This window comes from Mesocricetus auratus, unplaced genomic scaffold (assembly GCF_017639785.1).
Source record: "Mesocricetus auratus isolate SY011 unplaced genomic scaffold, BCM_Maur_2.0 Super-Scaffold_100018, whole genome shotgun sequence".
NCBI lineage: Eukaryota > Metazoa > Chordata > Mammalia > Rodentia > Cricetidae > Mesocricetus > Mesocricetus auratus.
The window spans coordinates 37,280,382-37,302,589 of NW_024429199.1; the positions used below are offsets into that span (position 1 = coordinate 37,280,382).

Consider the following 22,208-nt stretch of genomic DNA (forward strand, 5'->3'; position numbering starts at 1 on the left):
CTGCTCAGCATCGTTAATAAGCCAGTCTCTCTACGTTTGCTGGGACCAGAGGTGGCAGATCTGCTGGAGCCTGTGGAAGACAGCTTTCCTTTTGTGGTTACAACCTGTGTGATATACTTCCACATTGACTCATAGCTGCTTCGAAAGATTTTTGTTGTAACGCATTTCAGCATAAGCCATGATGGCTGTGGTTCTCATTTAAAATTGATAAGTCACATTAATTAAATGATTGCTAAAGATTCCTCCAACAAGATCCCCAGAGATGGAGCAGGCAGAGTGCCTTCTGGATTGACAGTAGCCTGTAAATGGGCTTCAACTGGAATAAACAGCTTCATTCAGAAGTTTAAGGATTGCCTGTGGCTACTTTCAGGCTGTGATAAAAATTTAAATAAGAGGTGAAATTGCCCCCAAAGCTCAACACATTGACTATGTGGCCTTTTAAGGAAGCCATCAGGCCCTGCTCTACAGCAATGTCCAGGGCCGTATGTTGTCAGTAGCTCCAAACCCTAGTATTACTTAAATGCAGTGATCCTTCAGAGAGTGACAGCAGTAGAGGTATCAAACCCATGGGAAACAGACAAACCCAGCCTGTGGGCATGTGCCCTTCCGGCAGAATAATCGCGTTTTTCTTAATATCAGGACATTATGCAATCGGGAGGTGTCCCATAATTTCTTGGAAATTTGGCCACTCCAGCCACCCTGACCCACTCTCCTGTGTAGAAACCATGCTCTGCCTTGGTACAGTGCTCACGACTCCCTGTTGTCTCACCACCATTAACAATGTCAGATACTTCCTTCATGCTCTGGTCCTTTGGGGCCCACACCCCAGAAGGCATTAGTAAATATTATCACAGAAGTTTGCACCCACAAACCAAAATGAAGATTCTTTGCTTTGGGCTTGAGCTCTCTCTGGTTACTCTCCAGTCCTGGCTTTGTCCATAACTGCGTCACTATGGACTATTGCAGCCTTCTGATGATGACGACATTAATACATCAAATGGAGGGAAATCATAAAATTGTTGCTTCATGATGCGAAATTGGGGAGCGTTGCCATAAGATAGCTAAGAAAAGAGAAGGCTATTGCCATTTACCATTAGAGACACGACGTTTCTTTTCTGATCATTGGTAGCTAGTTCACACTGAACTGTCAAATGACGGAAAGTCCAGTCACTTTGCCATTCTGATAGCTCCTTGTATCAGTCAGGGTTCTCCAGAGGAACAAAATCAACAGTTGTAAGAAATAAAATCTTACCTTTTTTTTCAAAGGTGCCTTGAGCCAACTTAGGCCTAGCTACAAATAAACAGAAAACACTGGGCCCCTGCTGAGGCCTAATAATTTAGCTATTTTCCCTCATCTCACACAGCAGTTGAGGGTGGAAAATTACCACCAGTCAGGTTTGTCTTCAAGGTCATACATCTGCTGAGCTTTCAGATAAATGGTATAAAATGTAGAGATAAACCCACCCACTTTTTTTCTTTTTTTTTTACTGAGAAAAAGACAAACCTAAGTTACAGAGGGAGAGATAATGCCTAAGTAACATGTAAGATGGTAATTTCCTGATTATTAAAGAGGGGACAGGTCACACATTCAGGTTTTATAAACCATTCTCTGCAGTTAACCAGGGCACCTGTGACTGTAGGCAGGCACCTGGATTCACAGGATTGTGAAATAAGTGTCTGGAGTTCACTACTTTAGGTCTCCATGGTGCTTATTATGAAGTGAGGGCCATTGCTTCTCACAATAGGATAGAGCGAGTGAGTGAGCGAGGGGGGGGGACAGTGGATTGTAAAGAAGGGATTTATTAGGCTGGTCCAGCAACGGCTTCCTAAATGTGGAGAGCCACAGAGCCCTGTGGTTGCTGTTTCCAAGAAACCAGAAACCTCAGAACAAGGTGGGCCAGTGACAATGTCTCTGGGGATGTTGAAAGTCCTCAAGGAGTGAGCCACACTGAAAGGTTGCTATACCAAAGGGTGGTGGCGGCGATAGATGCACTGGCTTAGGAAATAAGTTTGTACACGTTGGCTGGATTTATCCTTTTGCTGCCTTTTCTTTTTCCCAACAGGGGCTGCAGACTGTTCACAGATATCATTCCCACTTGGGGTATGGCTTTTTCCATCAATTACTGCATTTCTGTCAGTCATCTCTAGAAATCCCTCACAGCCAGAAGTGTGCTTCATTAATCTCTTCCAGGAAGCTCTCAATCTAACCAAAGGGATGATCATGATTAACTACCATTCTCATCCACGAGGAGGCGTCCTTCTGACTTGCCGATTCCCTCCACTCACCCCTCAGGGATCTCTGAGTGAACTTTGTGCAGAATGGGATGGTGGGCTCCCCACACGGAGCCAGCCACCCAGAATGCCTGTTTAAGAATTCACACTCCCGAACCCACCTGAAACCATCAGGCTCACAAGCCTTCACCCTGGAAGCTGTGGTCCACACATCTGCAGTCTGTCATCTATACTACAACTTTGACAATTACTTTCCTTTGGGATTCCAAAGATAAAAGTATGTCTTTGATCCTAGGACTTTGGAGGCATTGGCAGGTGGATCTCTATGAATTTGAGGCCAGCCTGGTCTACCAAGAGAGTTCCAGGACAGCCAGAGCTGTTACACAGAGACAGCTTGTCTGGAAAAACCAAACCAGACAAATGTAATTAAAAATGATTTGTGTGTCCATGTGTAGGTATGTACTTGTGAGTGTGGATACCAGCACCCATGGATCAAAAGAGAATGACAGATCTCTGAGGATGGAGCTGTAGGTGTCTGTTAGCAGCTTGATGGTGCCAGGAACAGGACTCTGGTTCTCCAAGGGCATCAAGTGCTCTTAACCCCTGAGCCATCTCTACAGCCCCTATTTTTGCCTTTTGAATACAACTGAACACTTTCCTGACATCTCGAAGATTTACTTGCTTTGCATTCCAAGAGGAGAAAAAAAACATTGACTTTTTAAATTAATTGTAAAAAAATCATAATTACATTTCTCTCCCATCTGCCTGTTTATACAGTTTAGCACTGAAGGGGTTTAGTTCCATATTTAGAACCTACTACAAGTTTGAGGCACAACTCCTTCCCCCCCCCAAATCCTGCAACTAACCGAAAACAAACTTCAGCAGCCAGTTAGCATAAAAAGGCATCTGGGGTTTGGCGGTGGTGCATGTCTCTAATCCCAACATTCCAGAAGCAGAGGCCTGTGGATCTCTTTGAGTTTGGGGCCAGTCTGGTCTACATGGCAAGTTCCAGGCCAGCTACAGCTACATAGTGAGATCCTGTCTAAAAATAAAACAATAACAGAACAGGCATTTGGGTGCCATCTTCAGCATGGTAGGCAATGACTTGGATTTGGCACTAGATGCGAAGATACTTGAAGAGGTAAGCATTGGCTGCAGCAAAGCTGGGGACTGGGGGGACAAAGCCAGCTAGCTCAGCCTTCTGTATTTTCGTATATGTCAAGCGATACTGTTCACATCTTTTTAAAATGCAAAGTGGCGTAGTTAGAAAATGAAGCCTCCAAAAGTCTTGGCTATTTCTGTGTGAAAAATCATGAATACAGTTACAGCTCTATTTTATTTTTAGGATCCTTCCTAAGTCACTGGGGACTCATCCTGAGATACCATTGAAGGTGTCCAGCAGCCTCTGAATGGATCTTGGATGTTTTGAGGCTCGCATCTTTAGTTTCAACACGACAGAAGTTTGGGGACTGCCCACTGAATGGCTGGAGTGACTGGCCCTTCCTGGCTCTCACACAAACATCCTCTTTATTCTAGTAGTTCTTTACTCTTTGCTTGTTCAGGTAAAGCATTTTTCTTTTCCTTTGGGTGTGTGTGTGTGTGTGTGTGTGTGTGTGTGTGTGTGTGCTGTGTGTGCACACACATATGAAACCTGGGTACATATATCACGGTGCTCAGTGGAGGTCAGAGGAGGACACCTTTGTAACCAGCTCTTGCCTTCCACCGCCCTGTGTGTCTGGGGCATCGTCGGAGTTAATGAAGGAAATGACCCTGAGTTTGATTTCAGATGTGGCATTTACCGTGATGGAATGCGGGTGAATATAAAAATAAAAAACAAAGAACAGGCTGGCTTCTTTTTCCCAGTAATAAAATTGCCTGGGCTGAGCCCCTAACAGAAAGAGACAGGTGAAAGGCAGGAATGGGAATTAGCTTTCCTCACCATTCTTGAGGAACAGCCTGGCATTTAGCTGGAGGCAGCTACTGTAAAAAGATTTGTGGCAGTGACTTCGAAGAAGAAATGAAATGTCAGGGCTTCTTTCCCCATAGAGTGGTGTCAGGTCAGCGCAGGTGACACCATTCACCATGGAATCTGCTGAAAATCTATTTTAGAGGGTATTTTGTCAATTTAGCAAGGATGCTATGGTACACAGCCAAGTATGAACTAATGAGATGCTGTGTGAACGTGTTGGTTGATGTGGGCGCTGAGTGCAAAATGATCTGTTAAAGAAAAGTAAACAGAACTTAAAATAGCACAAATATCCGTATGCCAGCTCCATAAAACATGCTCATTTTTAAATGCTGAAAGAGTTTGGAGTAGCAAGTGGATTGGGCCGGATTCCTCTTTAAGGTGCTCGTCTTAGCTCTCCAGTACTATGATGTGTAATCTTGATTGCATTGGAAAAAACAGCCAGAAGGGTTGACAAGCAGGTCTCTGGTTGAATCTGTGAAGATTAACTAAGGGCAACGGACCCACCCTGAATGTGGGTGCATGGTATCATCATGTGAGTTGGGACCCAGTTGGAATCAAAAGGAAGAGGAAAGCCTGCAATGCAGGCGGTCTCTCTCAGCTTCCTGGCCACCATGCTGCGAGCTGCTCTCCCTGCCACGATGGACTGAGACCTTTAGAACTGTGAGCCCAAAGAAATCTTCCATTGTTTCCCTCACCTATTCGTCACAATGGAAGAGCTGACCAGCTGTGACAAATTACCTGAGACAAACAACGTAGAAGGAAAGGATTATTCTGACTCACAGTCCATGGATCAAAACCGCCTATCATTTGGGGCTTCATGGTGGTCGGGAAGCAAAAGGAGAGAGAGGAAGGGGCAGGGTTCTGTGTTAGTTCCTTGTCCTATTGCTGTGATAAAAAGAAATACCTACACAACAGCAACTTGGGGGAGGAAAGGATCATTCTAGCTCAGGGTTCAGTCAAGGGCTCATTCCATCATGGCAGGGAAGCCACAGCAGCAAGCAGGGAAGGCACGGAACAGGAAGTCAGGTGGCGACACTGTAGTCACAGACAGGAAGCGGAGAATGAACAGGAAGTGAGAACCTCCATGACCCACTTCTTCCAGAAAGGTTTAACTTCTCACAGGTATCATCGTCTTCAAAAAGGACAGGCCATCTGGGGGCCAAGTGTTCAGAAACATGAGTCTAGGGGTGGAGGGGCATTTCACATTCAAGTTACAAGTCAGGACAGCCCCTTCAAGGGTGCTCTCCCAAATGACCCAACTCCCTCACACCAGGTCCCACCCCCTAAATGCTCCACAAAAGCACCACAGGCTGGTAGGAAAGCCTTTGGGAGACCTACTCCAGGGAACCCAGACAGGTTATTTCACTTCCTCAGTCTTCTCGTCCACAGAAAAACATAAATAAATAAAATTTAAATGGACAAAACAGAAGAGCTCTGAAGTTCGGTGAGACATGAGGGTTAGGGTTGAAGCATCTTTACCAATTTGGGTCTTTAAAGTAACTCGCCACCAAGAGTTCTCTGGGGGTGTCAATCTGCAGAACACAAGATGCTTTTAGCCGGGGTACCTATGCCAACTCTGCGTTCTAAAGAGCACCCCTACCCCCTGTGGCTTTTAATCCTAGAAGTTCAACACTTTTGCAAGGTGCCTGGTGGATCAACCACTGCACGGGCTGTAATGAAATCTACCGTGGACCCTAAAGCACTCTTCATGTGTGAGCCACCCAAGCGTCACATGCTTGGCACTGGGATTAGCTGAGAGGACAAAGGGAAGCCACTGCTGACTTGGCTGAAACTGGATCTAGGCTTGGGTCAGCTGACGGATGTGTCAAGGGACCCTGTAGCGGATGGCTTGACTCACCGCCCGGGCCCAAGCTGCCATCAATCTCTCTCGCAGTAATCAGATTGTGTTCCCCATTTCTTATCTTAAACTAGGGCAAGGTCGTGTCCCTGGAGGCTGCATTTAGAATCTACTTTGATAGGCATATTGCATTTACTGCACTGTAGGCTCCGCCCATCCATGCCCCCCCCATTACAAAGTTTAAACAAAGTTCAGTGTTGGAAAGGTGTGGCCTCCAGAAGGACACAAGCAAGAGTCCTCCATCCATGGAGAGGCCTTAAGGAACCAGAGATTTCATCTAAGTACCACACAGGCCTGTTCCATTGTCATGTTTCTCAGACAGCGTTCAGTAAGGATCTACTCTGTGACTGGCATGTGTCGGTTGAAAAAGCAGAGTTGTCTCTTTAGGGAGGCCTGGTAAGATCAGGTGTCCTGGACAGAGACATTCAGATACTGGGTCTTAGGGGGCCCTTGCTCAGTGAGAAAGACACTTTTTAGACCACAGGGTCACTGGATTTGGGGGGGAGTGGTCTTGAGGATAGCCATAATGGACAAAAACACAGTCGATCCGTGTGGGAGACACTGCCCTAACTTCTAGGGAACAGAAAGTCAATGTGAAAGAATTAAACCCAAATCTTTACATTTCCAGCAGCTGTACACAAGGTTTGCTACTCATTTACATTTGGTTGATTTTAGCTGCTCACCATATTAAATAGACGCTGTGTGTGTGGCAGGCATTCTTCTGAAATCATCACGTGGGAGACTTGGTTCTCATGGCAACTTACCATTATATCCAGAAGGAAACTGAGGCACGCAGAAAGGAAGCAACTTGTCCACGGCGAGGAGACAGGTAAACAGGCATGCAGCCCCAGGACTGGCACGCCCAGCCACTAGCTGGGATTGTCACTCTATCCAGGGCTCTGAGGGCTACGGAAATAAGCATGGTTCAGTCTCCCAGCTTTGACTCCAGGGTATAGGTTCTCAAGAACTATAGTACGGACTTGAGGGGGAGGATATTGGGGATCTTTTAACTTACCTAATGCACTGGGGTGTTTATTTCTCAGAAGTTTTATCGCAAACCCACTTGAACTGGCCTATGTAGTCAGAGTGAGTTTCAGGTGTACCTGTGAACATGAGCCTTGGCCCCAGGCTTCATGTTTCTGCTTGGTCAGGTATCTTTCTATCTACAGGAGTTGCCACAAGTTCATGACTTCCTATGTGTCCTTCAGGACAACTCAGGAGGCCTTCAGAGGATGACTGGCCAGCATTAGGCCTTATGGGCAGTCCTCAGGAAGCCAACTGAGCTCTTGTGAGATCTGTTTCTGAAAGGTAAATAATGCCCTTGCAAAGACCTGAGGTATGAAAACAATAGGGGCATACCTCTGAAGGATGGTGGATGGTTATTTACAACGGTGAAAATTATCTGGGCACGCCCTACAAAATCTGAGTTTGCAGACTTGGATCTCAGAAAGGGTGGCATTTCTAGTTAGTGCCTCAATTGTTAAAGTGAAAAGAGGAAACAGATTTTGTAAACAGCTTCCTGCAATTATCTTATGAGTTCATCTGAGTTACTATTTATAAACAGAAGGGTGCTCAAAATGGCAGCCACACCCACTTTTGACAGCTAACATCATCTCTAACAACACACCTTGCTGTTCACGTGGTAAGTAATATGACTGAAAACATACCACAATGTTTCTTCATCCTTCCTAATGCTGTGACCTTTTAATATAGTTCCTCACATTGTGGTGACCCCCAGCCATAACAATATTTAGCTGCTACTTCATAACTATAATGTTGCTACTCTTATGAGTCATAATGTAAATATCTGATATGTAGAATTCTGATATGCAACCCCATAAGGAATCAAGACCCACAGGTTAAGAAACAGTGTACTAGATGATCTGCTTGAGTACACAAACAAGGAGCCATATAAGCATTTCCAGGGTCTCCCCTGGCTAGGCACCCCTTCCTCATTTTTCTCCATGGTAATACATTGATCTTGGTGATTTCAGGGTTAACCTCCTCTTGTTACTTGTCTGCTAGCTAAAATGGCTCTGTCCAATCTCCTTTAAAGAGGCATCTCTGTCGGGTGTCAGTGTGATTTTAGTATGACATTTGTCTTATCACAGGCTCTTCTATCTTCTTTCGCTAAGAGCAAAATAATTGGTAGTGTTCAAACCCAGGACCTCATCTGTGAGCAGTGACCAGATGGCAGACTGGCATCCAGGGGCCGGTCTCGGTATTGGTATTGTGGGGTCACACCTTCAAAGAACTCACAGACTCTTAAAGCCAATAGGAAGTCTTTATCCACTGGCTGGCAAGCTACACGGGGAACTTGCCCAAATTATGCAGCCACTAGTCTAATCCATCTTGGATTTTATGCACAAAAACCATATCCTGGTTGACACACTTCAATTAGCAAGAGCAGTTAGCAACCAGCAGAGCTACAGAAGCCAAAAGCAAGGCTAGTATCCCTGGGGATGTCCCCAGAACTATGGGCTATGATGGATTAAGCTTTCGTTCTCTTCTTGGCGGGAGTCAGAGTCTGTGTGGCTCCATCATGGTGTCAACAGTACTAATATGTGCTGGGCTCTTCGGTCAGAGTTGGTGTCTCACTGTGGTGTTGGTTGTGCTAAGATCTGGAGGTGTGTCACATGAGGACCCCATCTGTGAGCAGTGACTTCCTGGCAGGCTGGCACACCAGGAGTCAAGCCCTATGGTTCCAGGATGGCTTTGTCTGAAAGGTCTGGGTGGGAAGAAGAGAAGCAGGTATGTTGGCCGGGTCTCTCAGCAATATGGGAAAAGCTGAACCCCAACCTCTTGACCACAGGGGCACTCATTTGCCACAAACACCTTGCAGGGAGCAGGCCTGAACAGAGAAGGGACTGCAAGGAGCTGTCTCGTTCAGTTTCACTCTGGGCTGCAAGCTTGCAGGAAGCATCTTTTATCTCTTTGTCAGTGACTCTGTGAATGTGACTCCTTCATAGGCTTCAATGGAGCAAGATTGTTTGTTCTGATTCTGGAGATCTGTACTCTTCAAAATGTATCCACGTGCCAATGTCAGTGTGCAGAGACATGACCCCGATGGCCGTGACTCCACCATCTCATAGCAAAGGCAATTGGGGACCAGACCATTATTACATAAGTCATCAGGGACAACGGGAACATGCTTTGGGGGCACAGACACTTCTCCAGCTCCTGTCCCTTGCCAGAAGCAGGGGCAGTGAGGCTGATCTGACAAATCACCACAGATTCTAAACCACTGCTTCCAACAGTAATGTTGTGGGAATATTCCAGGTGAGGTGTGTACATGGCCCTCGGAAGAAAACTTAGTGCCCTTCCTCCTCTTCCTCCACTTCCTCCTCCTCTTCCTTCTCTTTCTCCTCCACTTCCTCCTTCTCACCTCTCACTTCTCTTTTCTCCTCCTTGTCCCTGATACCAAGCAGGCATTCTAAAATGTTAAGGGGGAAACAACAAATGGAAGCCACAACCAAAGAGACCAAGGGCACCACCCAGTCCGCAATGGGTCCAGCAGCCAGGCTGGTAGGGATTTAACTCTCTGGATGGAGTCTCTTCTGAGTCACTAATTTCCATTTGTCTGCAGTTTGCTGAGATCGAGTCTGTGACCAGCATTATTGTCCCTTTGAAAGTTGTTGAAATGACATACTTAACTAAAGTAACTTTTCTATTTTCTGGGAAATAGAAGAACCTTGCCTTTTCTCTAGCCATTTTTGGAGAGAGAGAGAGAAAAAAAAACTTAAATGGGCAAATGTTTTCTTAAAACCTCCCAGAAATGAGCTTCAGAGTCCCTACTGTTGAATGAAAATGTTGGTTCAGGCAGTGGGAGCTGCAGAGGAAGCCCATGGAGGACTCACTCTCCTAACAGCATGCCTTCACCTCAAGAGGAACTTGGGATGAGGAGGCTTGGCTGCGGTCACCTATCCCAAGCGACATCACAAAGCCTGTGGACAGTGAGCGGAAGAGCCAGCTTCCCTCACACATCTGCTCTAGCTAGTACTGAGTGGGCATTGCCCCGATCCCCAACCAAAATATTTTCCTGGCTGGCCTGGAGCTCACGGTGTAAATCAGGTTGGCCTAAAACTCACAGAGACCAACCTACCTCTACTTCCGGAGTTCTAGAATTAAAGGGGTAACCCACCACATCTGCTGTATCCCCAAGCAAGCTTTTATAACAGGGGTGTTCACGATCTATCTGGGGAATAAGTTTGTGAATGAATGAACAATACCAAAGGCAATGAGAGCTGAGATGTTGACCTTGACCCTTGGAAGGCGAGGTCATCCACGGTGATGTTCTAGAATTTGATTCTAGAAAACATGGCAGCAGGTCAGGAACGGGAGGCCAGCCTGGGCAGAAAGAAGCAACCTGGGAAGGTTCCAAAGGCAGTAAGGGTATGGGTGAGAGGGAGGAGGTGCTGAGAAAATAGCCCCAGCTGGCTGGGGTAGCGATGGGGATCAGCACCAAGGGCTCTCCTGCAGCTGATGAGCCTCAACACACACACACACACTTAGAAAGCAGTTTAGCAATATGTCCATAAAGATAACAGTAGTACTTTCACCCCTAAGGCCTGTGACCTCTTGAGTGATGGTCTTTTGACCAGGTTTCCAGTACCAGATGTGTATTCCCCTTATGGGATGATCCTCAAATTCAGTTACACAGTGTTTGGTTACCCTCATAACACTTGTATCACTATTTTACCAGTGATAGGTAAAACACCTTGCCTGGTAGATCAGTATTATAACATGCAGAGTTCACCAGTAGGTAACACCATTGGTGAATTTTCTTCCTCAGCAGCCCAAAGAGTACCTTCTGGCACCCAAGAAAATTGGCCAGCAAGGAGGAAGTTTTTAGGTCGGTTCCAGCTTGATTTTTCTATGTCCTACAATTCAAGTGTGTGTGGCTTCACTATTTTTGTCTTACAATCTAGTTCTAGGCAACCCATGTTATTTTTGGAAGCCTCTGGGTTCTCCCTGAACAATGGCTCACAGAGAGGTAACCCTCAGCATCATTTTTATAGTCTTCTTTGGCTCCCCAGTCTTTTCGGTGTGTGTAGTGAGAGTTTCCAGCAAGATGTCAAGTTCTTAGAAGTCGGAAGTGATGTCGCTCATTTTCTACTTCTGGCCTCTCTACCTCTGCCCCGGCCCAGGGCTCAACCCTTGCTGCTTTGACCTCCATTTGTAGCATGCCAGTTTCTTGCAGATGACTTTAAAACTTTATCTCCTCTTCAAGCTCCTTGTCTATCATCCGAGCTCTGCTCCTTAATCTTCAGCTGTCTGAGAGAGTTCCAGAGCCCTGTCTTGTCATCACCTCAGATACGATACAACCGAAATAGAACGATTTATATTCAGTGCAAAGCTGATCCTACAGTCAGCTTCCTCACAGTTGTCAAATATATTGCAGTCCCTTCAATCACAAATGTGTATTTCTTTTTTTTTTTTTTTTTTTGGTTTTACGAGACAGGGTTTCTCTGTATTATTTTGGAGGCTGTCAGTCCAGCCCAGCCTCGAACTCACAGAGATCGGCCTGCCTCTGCCCCCCCCCCCCGAGTGCTGGAATTAAAGGCGTGCGCCACCACCGCCCGGCACAAATGTGTATTTCATCACACTCTAGTACATGGAGTCTGACTCAATGCCCCATTCCCTGACAAGCATGGCAGCAGCTGCAGTAGATTCAATGTTACATGTCATCTCTTCTACCATGGTTAACTCCATAGCTGGAAGCCATGTAAGATCCAGTTGCATTGACTCAGGTACTCTGTTATAACAAAGAAAAACAGATTATTCAATTGTGAATTCATCCCAGTCATCAAAAAAAGAAAAGAAAAGAATCTTTCAATGACATCACCTCCTTACTTAAGTCTTTTCCTGGCCTCTTGTGCCTCTTATTGTAAGTTCTGGCCCAAGTGGGGTTTCTATCGCTGTGAAGAGTCACCATGACCACAGCAACTCTTATAAAGAAGAACATTTAATTGGGATGGCTCCCTTACAGTTCAGAGGTTCAGTCCATTATCATCCTGGTGGCATATGGTGGTGTACAGACAGGTAAGATGCTGGAGACGTAGCTTGCTACATTTCCATATGCAGGCAACAGGAAGTAGACTGTCTCACTGGGAATAGCTTGAGCATAGGACAGCTCAGAGCCTACCCTCAGTGACATACTTCCTCCAACAAGGCCACACCTACTCTAACAAAGCCACACCTCCTAATAGTGCCACTCCCTTTGGGGCCATTTTGTTTCAAATCACCACACTACCCTTCTCTGCTTACTGGCTGGGCTACCCTGCTGGCTTCTGACCCTGCTGCAACTGTCTGGATAGGGTGGTATATGGCTCTTCTCCTTGGAGGCCCCAGGTCTCCTGCTACCTTTTCTGACCCTGACCTGGGGAGCAGCCTTCCTTACTTCCCCTTTGCCCCAGAATCTGACTCCTCCATGACGCTTCACAGTGTCTGTCCTACACTGTGTATAGGCACCTTGTCTGCTTTGTCAATGCTATCACCCAAGACTGACGTCACACTGGAACCTAGTGAGCCTGTGTAGTCAGAAGGGTCAGTGGCACACTGAGCTGATAGGGAAAGAATTATGCAGTAAGACCCACAGAGAAAACCTCCTGTTTTCAGAAGAACAGCCTTGTGCTCACTGAGAGCAACGCTTTACGATTCTAACAGCATACGCCATGGTAAATGGTTTCACGGGTCTATATCCAGTACTTTCTGAGGCCCTGAAAAGAAAATTGCACTCACTGTTCTTTACCAAACTGCTATTTTTGTCAAATGCTTAAGATGGTTCTGTTTCTTTCTCTGGTTTTAATGTGTCTCCTTAGAAAAGCTTTCAAGTCACGTGTGGGGTGCATGCCTATAATGCCAGCTCTTGGGAGGAGGAGGCAGAAGGATCATGAGTTCAAGGCCAGCATAGATTACATAGCAAGTTACAAAGACCAGCCTGGCTTACATAGCAAGATCCTGTCGCAGTCAACCAAATAAGAAAAACCCAGGAAGGCTTCCGTCCCATCTCTCCATGTAACCAAAGTTCCCGAACGCCGTGATGAATGACCCAAGTGTGTGCCTGGCAAATGTTGTATTGCCACGAAGTGCCTCGGGTCCCTCAATCACTTCCATGCAGGAGGATTTTAGTCAGCAGATAAATGGACAGCAGTCACAATGTTCAGCAGTCATGGTAAGACATGAAGGCTGGTGTATTAGGAGCCAGGTGCTCAGGCTTCAAGCCCTGAAACCCAAGCAAGAAAAGTCTCATCATCCCAGGAAGGCAGCTTCCTTTGAAGAAAGGAAAATCTGGGGACCGACACTTCCCGGGAAAAAGCTCGGCTCCATGCAGGATTCCACCGGGTGCACAGGAATCATGGATGACAGGTTTGTGACCAGAGGTGACGGGCTACTGCCCTCCCAAAACTCCTCAGAGAAAACTGTTGGGGAGTTCCTTTCTCTCTCGACCCTTCCATCTCCTCCAATAAAATCCAGCTGTGGTGGCCTACTCAGTATCACTAGCCGTCACTCCACTCAGCATGGAAAGGCACTGTAGGAGAGTCCAAGGATTTGAGGAGTTGGATGCCAGGAAGCATTGGACAGCATCACACTACCCGGACTCTCTGAGTGTGCAAATCCCCTCCTCTGCCGCAGGTGCAGGGAGATAGGAAAACACTCACGGTAGGCACACTCACTGTGGGCATTTTTGGGTCCTGATCCAGCCAGCCAAGCAGTCAGTGCCCTTGGACTGTGAGTTCCAGCCTTAGGTGGGCCCTTGTGAACAATGCTGGTCTGATTTAACTCTATGTTCCCTCTGCCATCATTTCCATCACCACACGCAGACCCCCGGTTTCTGTCTGTCCTGGTTAGTTTTATATCAACTTGACACAAGTTAGTGTTATCTGAAAGGAGGGAACCTCAATTGAGAAAAGGACTCCAAAAGATCCAGCTGTAGGGCAGTTTTGTAATTAGTGATCACAGGGTGGGAGGGGGAGAGCCCCGCCCATTGTGGGTGGAGCCATCCCTGGGCTGGTGGTCCTGGGTTCTGTAAGAAAGCAGGCTGAGCCAGCCAGGGGAAGGAAGTCAGTGCTGCTTTCTCTCCTGCCCCTCATGGCTCGCTCAGCCTGCTTTCTTATACACTTTACTTCTACCTGCCCAGGGAAAGCAGCACCCACAGTACGCTGGGCCTTCCCAGTCAGACTGCTCTACAGGCTAATCAGATAAAGGCGCTTTCTCAATGAAGAGTCCTCTTATCACAACTCTGACTTATTTCAAGTTGACAAACAAACAGTTAGGACAGAGAGGGTGAGTGTTTTGCTCGGGTCAAGAACCCTGGAGGTGGTTAAGTCAGAATCGGGATTTTGGCCTAGTGCTCACGAGGCAGAGTGCTGACCTGGGCATGAAGAGGCCTGGCTGATGATTTAGGTATGGCGAAAGCTACTTGTCAGCTAGAAAGTTGGAAGCTGTGCTTTCCTGGGGGATCTCTGACATTCTGTGATTCTGTTTGCTAGGATATGTGGCCAACCGTTTCCATCTTCTACTTATCTCTAGTCACTAGAGGCCCACACATGTAATCCCAGTACTCAGGAGGGCTAGGTGGAAAGTTCATAACTTTGAGGCCAGCCTGAGCTATGAAGCAAGACCATATCTCTTAAAATTAAAAAAAAAAGACTATGAAAATTGGTTTTGTAGGCTAGCAATTACCAGTGAGAATTCATTTCCTGCCTATGTTAGGATAGCTGAAGAAAATCACTAAGGAATTAGCAAATTCCTCGGTATTCTCAAGCCTCTTTAAGTAATTTGTGCGGCACAAATCCAAAATTAAGTTCCAGCTTTGTCCTAAGCTGCTGCAGGCTGTCTAATTACAATATGGTTGGAGTCTTGGCTGAGTGCTGAGCAGCTTTCCCGGTAACTCTTTCTCAGGAGAGCTGTCATTTAGAAGGTGAGCAATAAGCCAGCATTGCAGTCTGAACTCTTGGAGTCGTGGTTCCTTCAGACTTTATGTCACACACTCAAGTCACCTCCGTGTATCCTTCATTAACCTGCCTGCAACTGGAGTTGACCCCTCAAAGTGAGAGTCAGCTCTCCAAATAGAGCCTCGGTTTCTATGATAGTCCACTAAAAGGGAAACAAAAATAATAAGTTCCTGTCACAAGAACTCTTTAATCAAACCCACATGAAGAAATAGCCTTGCAAGGCAAGGCAGCTGACAACACCGATTCCCTGGTACTCACCCTCAGCTCAGCACCCGCCCACTCTCCTGGAATTATCCCCCCTTTTAACATTGCTCTGTTATTCCTTGTTTTACTTCAGGTGATAATAGAGGTCAGTGCTCTGTTAAAAAGATGAGGATAAACCAGAAACATCTGGACCAAATGACAGTTCAGATCCACCCAGTGTGTAGAGCATTCTCTCCTATGATTTCATTTTGCGCTGCTGGAGTGGATGACAGCCTTTGATTCTTGCTCTGTGGCCTTTCCCTGCAGATAAGAAATAAGACTGTATTGCTAGAGCCAATGGAATAGACACAAATAGCGTTTGTTGGGGGGGGTAGGAGTTTGCCGTTCCGATAAATGAATCTGGCAGGCAGCCTCACTGACAGGTGACAAGGGTGACAAGAAGAAATCATGACTGGCACCTAGAACTCGAAACACTACAGAAGGTCATTGTGAAGCAGCAATGGTCAGTGCAGATCTAGAGTCACCCGGGAAACACACTTCCTGACACAGCGATGAAGGGTTCTCAAGAGTGCATGAGTCTCTGTACAAGCCTGTGAGGGATTGTCTAGATCAGGTTAATTCATGTGGGAAGACCCTACTGTGTGTGTGGGTGGCACCATTCGCTACACTGATGCCCTGGACTTATTAAATAAGAAGGAGAAGGCAGCAGCCTCACTTCTGCTCCTGACTGTGAAAGCAATGTGACCGCTGGGACGGGCTGTTCCTCAGAACGGAGTTAAAATAGACCTTAAGTATTTATTACAGCAACCAGACAAATAACGGAGGCCGGCACTGCGGGGCTAAGTGCCTGTGCTTTGCAGGTAGTCCTCCTAGATACGGACGCCTCTTCTTGCTGCTGGAGCATCTGAAAGTGGAATGAAGTATGCAACACGGGAAGGGAGCTGATAACAGCTACAAGCCTTATGCAACCAGGCAGTGGGGTTTGAAAGAAAATGGCCCCTGCAGGGAGAGGCACTATCAGGAACCGTAGCCTTGTTGGAGTAGGTGTGACCCTGTTGGAGGAAGTACAAAGCCCATTGTAGCAGTGGGATTTGAGGTCTAATATGTGCTCGAGATACCACCCAGTATCTGAGTTTACTTCCTGTTGCTGGGCAAGAGGCAGGACTCTCAGCCACCTCTCCAGCACCATGTCTGCCGGCACGCCACCATGTCCCCCCATGATGATAATGGACTAAACCTCTGGAACTGTAAGGCACCCCAGTTAAACGTGTTTCTTTCTGTGTTGATATCTTACTTGAACAAATAAAACCTGTCTGATGCTCTGAGTGAGCGAGCCTGTTTCTTCCCGCTTGTATCCTGTCTCTGCCCGCCATCTCACTTCCTGTTTCCTCCCAGCCATCTCACTTCCTGCCTGTCTGTACAGACCTCCAGACCTCTATGGCTAGCTAGTGGCTGGCTCCGCCCTCTGATCTTCAGACAGGTTTTATTTGTTCAAGCAAGCTATCGCCACATCTTTTATAAAAGTTGCCGTGGTCATGGTGTCTCTTCATAGAAATAGAAACCCTAAGACAGGAGTCAAACACTTTTCCGTAGGATAATTTCTTCTAGGACTGTCCTAAATCCATACACTTCAAGCCTTGGACGTTCAGGCCTGCAGAACACCTTAAGAAACCTGTAATTCTCTAGAAGGATATACGTTTCCCAGGTTGCTCTCCAACAAACACAACCCAGGTGGCTTAAAGCAACACAGGCTGATTTTGTATGTCTCTGAAGGTCAGGGTGTTAACAAGGCCTTGGAAGTGAACTTCCACGCTTCATCTGGCTTTGTCTACCACACTGTTTCTATGCCCTTAAGGCTCTGACGCCACCCTGCCTCTTTAATTTCCTAGAGAACCACAGAGCATGCCACCCACAGGAGTGCCAGTCATTAAGGCTGCCAACCCATTTGTTCCAGCTAGCACAGCTCTCTCCTGCCACCTTGTGGTGCAATGTAGATTTTATTAGGTTAACTTTTTTTTTTCCTATTTCAAAGCCCAAACTCACCTCAGCTGCCCCCTGCCCTCTTGGCCAAACTACAATTTTAAGCTCATATCCCTAGCTAGCCCATTTTGTCCCTAGATGTTCTCAGGGTGCCTTTGGCTCTTTTGACTGCTCTAGGGTTTTTCTGTACTCTTAGTACAGTCCTCCTCTTCCTCCTCCACCTCCTCCTCCTCCTCCTCCTCCTCCTCTTCCTCCTCCTCCTCTTCCTCCTCCTCCTCCTCTTCCTCCTCCTCTTCCTCCTCCAGCTCCTCCACCTCCTCCTCCTCCTCCTCCTCCTCCTCCTCTTCCTCCTCCAGCTCCTCCTCCTCCTCCTCCTCCACCTTCTCCTCCACCTCCTCCTCTTCCTCCTCCAGCTCCTCCTCCTCCTCCACCTTCTCCTCCACCTCCTCCTCCACCTCCTCCTCCTCCAGCTCCTCCTCCTCCTCCTCCTCCTCCTCCTCCTCCTCCACCTTCTCCTCCTCCTCCTCCACCTTCTCCTCCACCTCCTCCTCCTCCTCCTCCTCCTCCTCCTCCTCCAGCTCCTCCTCCTCCTCCTCCACCTCCTCCTCTTCCTCCTCCAGCTCCTCCTCCTCCTCTTCCTCCTTCACCTCCTCCAGCTCCTCCTCCTCCTCCACCTTCTCCTCCACCTCCTCCTCTTCCTCCTCCAGCTCCTCCTCCTCCTCCACCTTCTCCTCCTCCAGCTCCTCCTCCTCCTCCACCTTCTCCTCCTCCTCCTCCTCTTCCTCCTCCAGCTCCTCCTCCTCCTCTTCCTCCTTCTCCTCCTCCTCCACCTTCTCCTCCTCCTCCTCCTCTTCCTCCTCCAGCTCCTCCTCCTCCTCCACCTTCTCCTCCTCCTCCTCCTCTCCTCCTCCTCCACCTTCTCCTCCTCCTCCTCCTCTTCCTCCTCCACCTTCTCCTCCACCTCCTCCTCTTCCTCCTCCAGCTCCTCCTCCTCCTCCACCTTCTCCTCCTCCTCCTCCTCTTCCTCCTCCAGCTCCTCCTCCTCCTCTTCCTCCTCCTCCTCCAGCTCCTCCTCCTCCTCCACCTTCTCCTCCACCTCCTCCTCTTCCTCCTCCAGCTCCTCCTCCTCCTCCACCTTCTCCTCCACCTCCTCCTCTTCCTCCTCCAGCTCCTCCTCCTCCTCTTCCTCCTTCACCTCCTCCAGCTCCTCCTCCTCCTCCACCTTCTCCTCCACCTCCTCCTCTTCCTCCTCCAGCTCCTCCTCCTCCTCTTCCTCCTTCACCTCCTCCAGCTCCTCCTCCTCCTCTTCCTCTTCCTCCTCCTCTTCCTCCTTCACCTCCTCCAGTTCCTCCTCCTCCTCTTCCTCTTCCTCCTCCTCCAGGTCCTCCTCTTCCTCCATCTCCTCCTCTTCCTCCTCCTCTTCCTCCTCTTCTTCTCAGACTTGCTACTTAAGTCAGCCTATGAACATCAGCCTTTCAAACATTTGTGATTAAGATCCACAGGGGGAAATTAGCTTTTAATACAAGCGAAGATATTTTCACTCCGCTAAGTGCCGTAAAATACTATTTATAGTTCTGGAATGCCACACATTCATTCTTCTATTCTAGCTTGGGTGATTTTGTTTAAAGTTATTAACAACCTTTGACTGGTTTTACAGCTGTTATTCAGAGTACCAGAGGCCTAAACACACAGAAGTCTGCTTAAACTCCCTGTGTGTTCGCACATAAATCTGTGAGTCTCTCTCTCTCTCTCTCTCTCTCTCTCTCTCTCTCTCTCTCTCTCTCTCTCTCTCTCTCTCTCTCTCTCTCTCCTCTGTGTGTGTATGTGTGTGTGTGTACGAGTGTGTGTGTAGTGTAGTGTGTGTGTGTACGAGTGTGTGTATAGTGTGTGTGTACGAGTGTGTGTGTAGTGTAGTGTGTGTGTGTGTGTGTGTGTGTGTGCACGCGCGCAGACCAGAAGTTGACAGTTGGTGCCCTCCTCAGACTCCTGCCACCAGGGATTTACAGATGAGTGCTGCTGTGCCCAGCTTTTTTATATGGGTACTGGGGATCCAAATTCATGACGCTATGCTTCCATAGTGAGCGCTTTACTGACCCAATGCCCCAGCCCCTGTTATAATAGTTACTTCTCAGTGTCACCGTCATGTCCTCAGAGTGACCTTTCTGAGCAGCCTATAGAAAGTCCCTCTAGCCCTTATCAATTTCCCCCAGTCAATATGACACCCAGTAGAATTCCCCTTCAGTATCCAGGGCTGAGGGTGTTCCAGGAAATTCCCTATCAGCTACTAAACATCAAGGCTGCTCAAGTCCCTTATACAAATGGTACACCGTTTTCACATACCCTGTGCACCTCCCTGTGTATGCTTTAAAAACCTCTAGATCACTTATAATATTTAATCCAATATAAATGCTATATAAACAGTTGCTTTAATAATCATGTTGTTTAGGAGAAGTAGGTACACATTCACAACGGACATAGTTTTCCCACAACTATTCTAGACCTGGTTAGTGGAATGCAGAATGCTTGGCAGGTAGTTCCATATGTGCCAGTAGGTGGCAGTGTTGCTCCAAGAGAAAAAGAATAGTGCACATCAGTAAAAAGCTAAGAGGTTTATATAGGGTTCATCAATTAATAATATTAAATGATAATATAATTATATTGTCATTATAAACACGATGATGTCAATGCTGCCGGTGCATTTATTTTCACAGCTGTTTTGTAACGGGCAGGTCATCCCTGACTGGGAATGCTCCTGCAGGAGTGACAGGACATGCTCAGCTTCTTGCTTTGTAGGCAGAGAATATGAGTCCTGGCTCCCCATTATTGGGAAACTGAGTAGTTTCAGGAGCTGAGGTAGGGAAGGCGGTATTAAAATGAAGCTTGTTTGTGGTAAATGTGCTATGCAGCTGGGGCAAACGCTTTCTTTTTGTTCTATACAATGAGAACTGTCACGGGGGGGGGGTGATAAGGGTGAAGGTTTTCTTTTATGTATTATATAGTTGTGTGTGCATGCATATATGTCTACTTCTTATTTATATGTATGTGCCTGGATTTTATTATTTATATATGTGCATGTACGCGTGTGAATATGTGTGCATCACATAGTATAGGTGTTCGAGTGATTCAGAAGAGAGCATCTGATCCCCTAGAACTGGGGCTGCAGGCAGTTGTGAGCCCCAAGTAGGTGCTGGGAACTGAACCCAGATCCTCTCCGAGAGCAGTGAACACCCTATGGTGGATGGAAATTTAACTATGTAAAAATGGGTTACATTTGTTTATACTGTTGAACACTACTTTAACTATGTGAAGGTGTGTTGTTACATTTGTTCCAGCTGCGTTTGTAAATGTAAGGATGTGTTATGTGGGGACACCAGACCTTGAGCAGAAACCCACTTCCCCTTCGGCCTGGGAGCAGGCAGCTGTGAGATAATGTTTACTGAAAACATGTTTACTGAAAACAATTCAGTGCCATAAAGCTCTTGTTAGGGCTCAGATAAGGGCTCGCTCACTGAAACACCATGACTTTGATACCCCCTACGGCTAGATGCTTCTTCCTGCTCCCTGTTGTTTCTCCCGGATTCTGGGGCCAGAGATTTTAACCACCAGTCAGGAGGGTGAGAAGTCTGGGAGAGCTGTGAGAGGCGTGTGAGAGCTCGGTTGGAGAATTGTGTGTGTATGGATGGCAGAAGTCTTTAAAAAGGGAAGCGTTTTTTCTTGGGGAGTTCTCCTAAGCCTTGGAGAGCATAAAGTTTCTTAACGCAACCGACTGGTCTCTGTGTCATCTATCCCGACCACCTTGCTACATTCTCGGATGCAGACTGCTCAGGCAGGTACGACAGTGTTACATTTGTTTCTGCTACATTTGTAAATGATGTAAGGATGTGTTACATTTGTTTCACTTTGCCTGACTAAGGTACATGATTGGTCTAAGAAAGGTGAACTATTCAATAGCTAGGCAGTAGAGGGACAGGCAGGGCTGGTGGGCAGGGAGAATAAATAGGAGGAGAAATCTGGGCTCAAGAAGAATGAGAGAGAAGAAGGAGAGGACAAGGGAGATAGAGAGGGAGTTGCCCTGGGCCAGCCAGAAGACACAAAGTAAGACATATAGAAAGAAAACGTAAATGGCCCTGAGGAAAAACGTAGGTAAAGAGAAACAGATTAAAGTAAGAGCTAAGATAAGACTGAGCATTTATGACTAGTAAGAAGTCTCCATGTCATGATTTGGGAGCTGTTGGTGGCTTAAGAGAAAAAGGCTGGAATAAAAGGCCATCACTACCTATATTTTATTAAGAATGAAATGCAGGAAAAATAGGGTAAATAGTTTGCTCAAGGCCATACCATAAATAAATAGCCAGTCAGTTAGATGGAGACCCAGTTGCTATTACCAGAGGAGCAATCAATATTATGCTTTGAGTCCTAAATGTCCTCAACAGGGTCCTGTGTTTGAACACTTGGCCCTAGCTTGTGACTGTTTTCGGGTGCTGTGGAATCTTTGGGCCAGTGGTCCAGCTAGCAGAAATGGGTTGCAGGGGGTGCACCTTGAAGGTGATATTTATCTCTGATTTCGGCCTGAGATCTCTGATTTCTGAGCTGCTAACATGTGAACAAGCTGGGATTCAAGCTCAAACTACCCTGGGAGGCAGCCACTGCATCATACCTATCCAAGCCTTATGAACTCTATTCTGAAAAGTTATGAGCTAAAAACAAACCTCCTTTAAACAGATATTTTGTCACAGCAGCAAAAAAAAGTAACTGATACACTCACCATTATCTAACTCCCGTTATAAACAGTTCTAAGCCCTGGCATACCACCAAAGGAATTCTTTCTGGAAATGTGTTTTCAGCCTTTAAATTTTATAGAAATATTACATATATATGTTTGTTGAAAATATTGAGAAATATAAATAGAACATTTAAAAGCAAGCACTACTCAGAGATTGGTAGTATTCATATTTTTCTACAAGCTCTCAATTTTTCTGTACTATTTCCAATATTCATATACATATTA

At 46.8% G+C, this 22,208-nt stretch overlaps 1 long non-coding RNA gene across 1 annotated transcript; it reads left to right on the forward strand.

Moving 5' to 3' along the window:
* The first annotated feature begins 1,815 nt into the window (after positions 1 to 1,815).
* LOC110340119 lies at positions 1,816 to 13,623 on the forward strand. The gene is made up of 5 exons (XR_002381903.2): positions 1,816 to 1,892; positions 2,064 to 3,373; positions 3,578 to 3,794; positions 6,773 to 6,888; positions 12,881 to 13,623. It is a non-coding gene; the product is annotated as an uncharacterized LOC110340119 (long non-coding RNA).
* Positions 13,624 to 22,208: the final 8,585 nt, after the last annotated feature.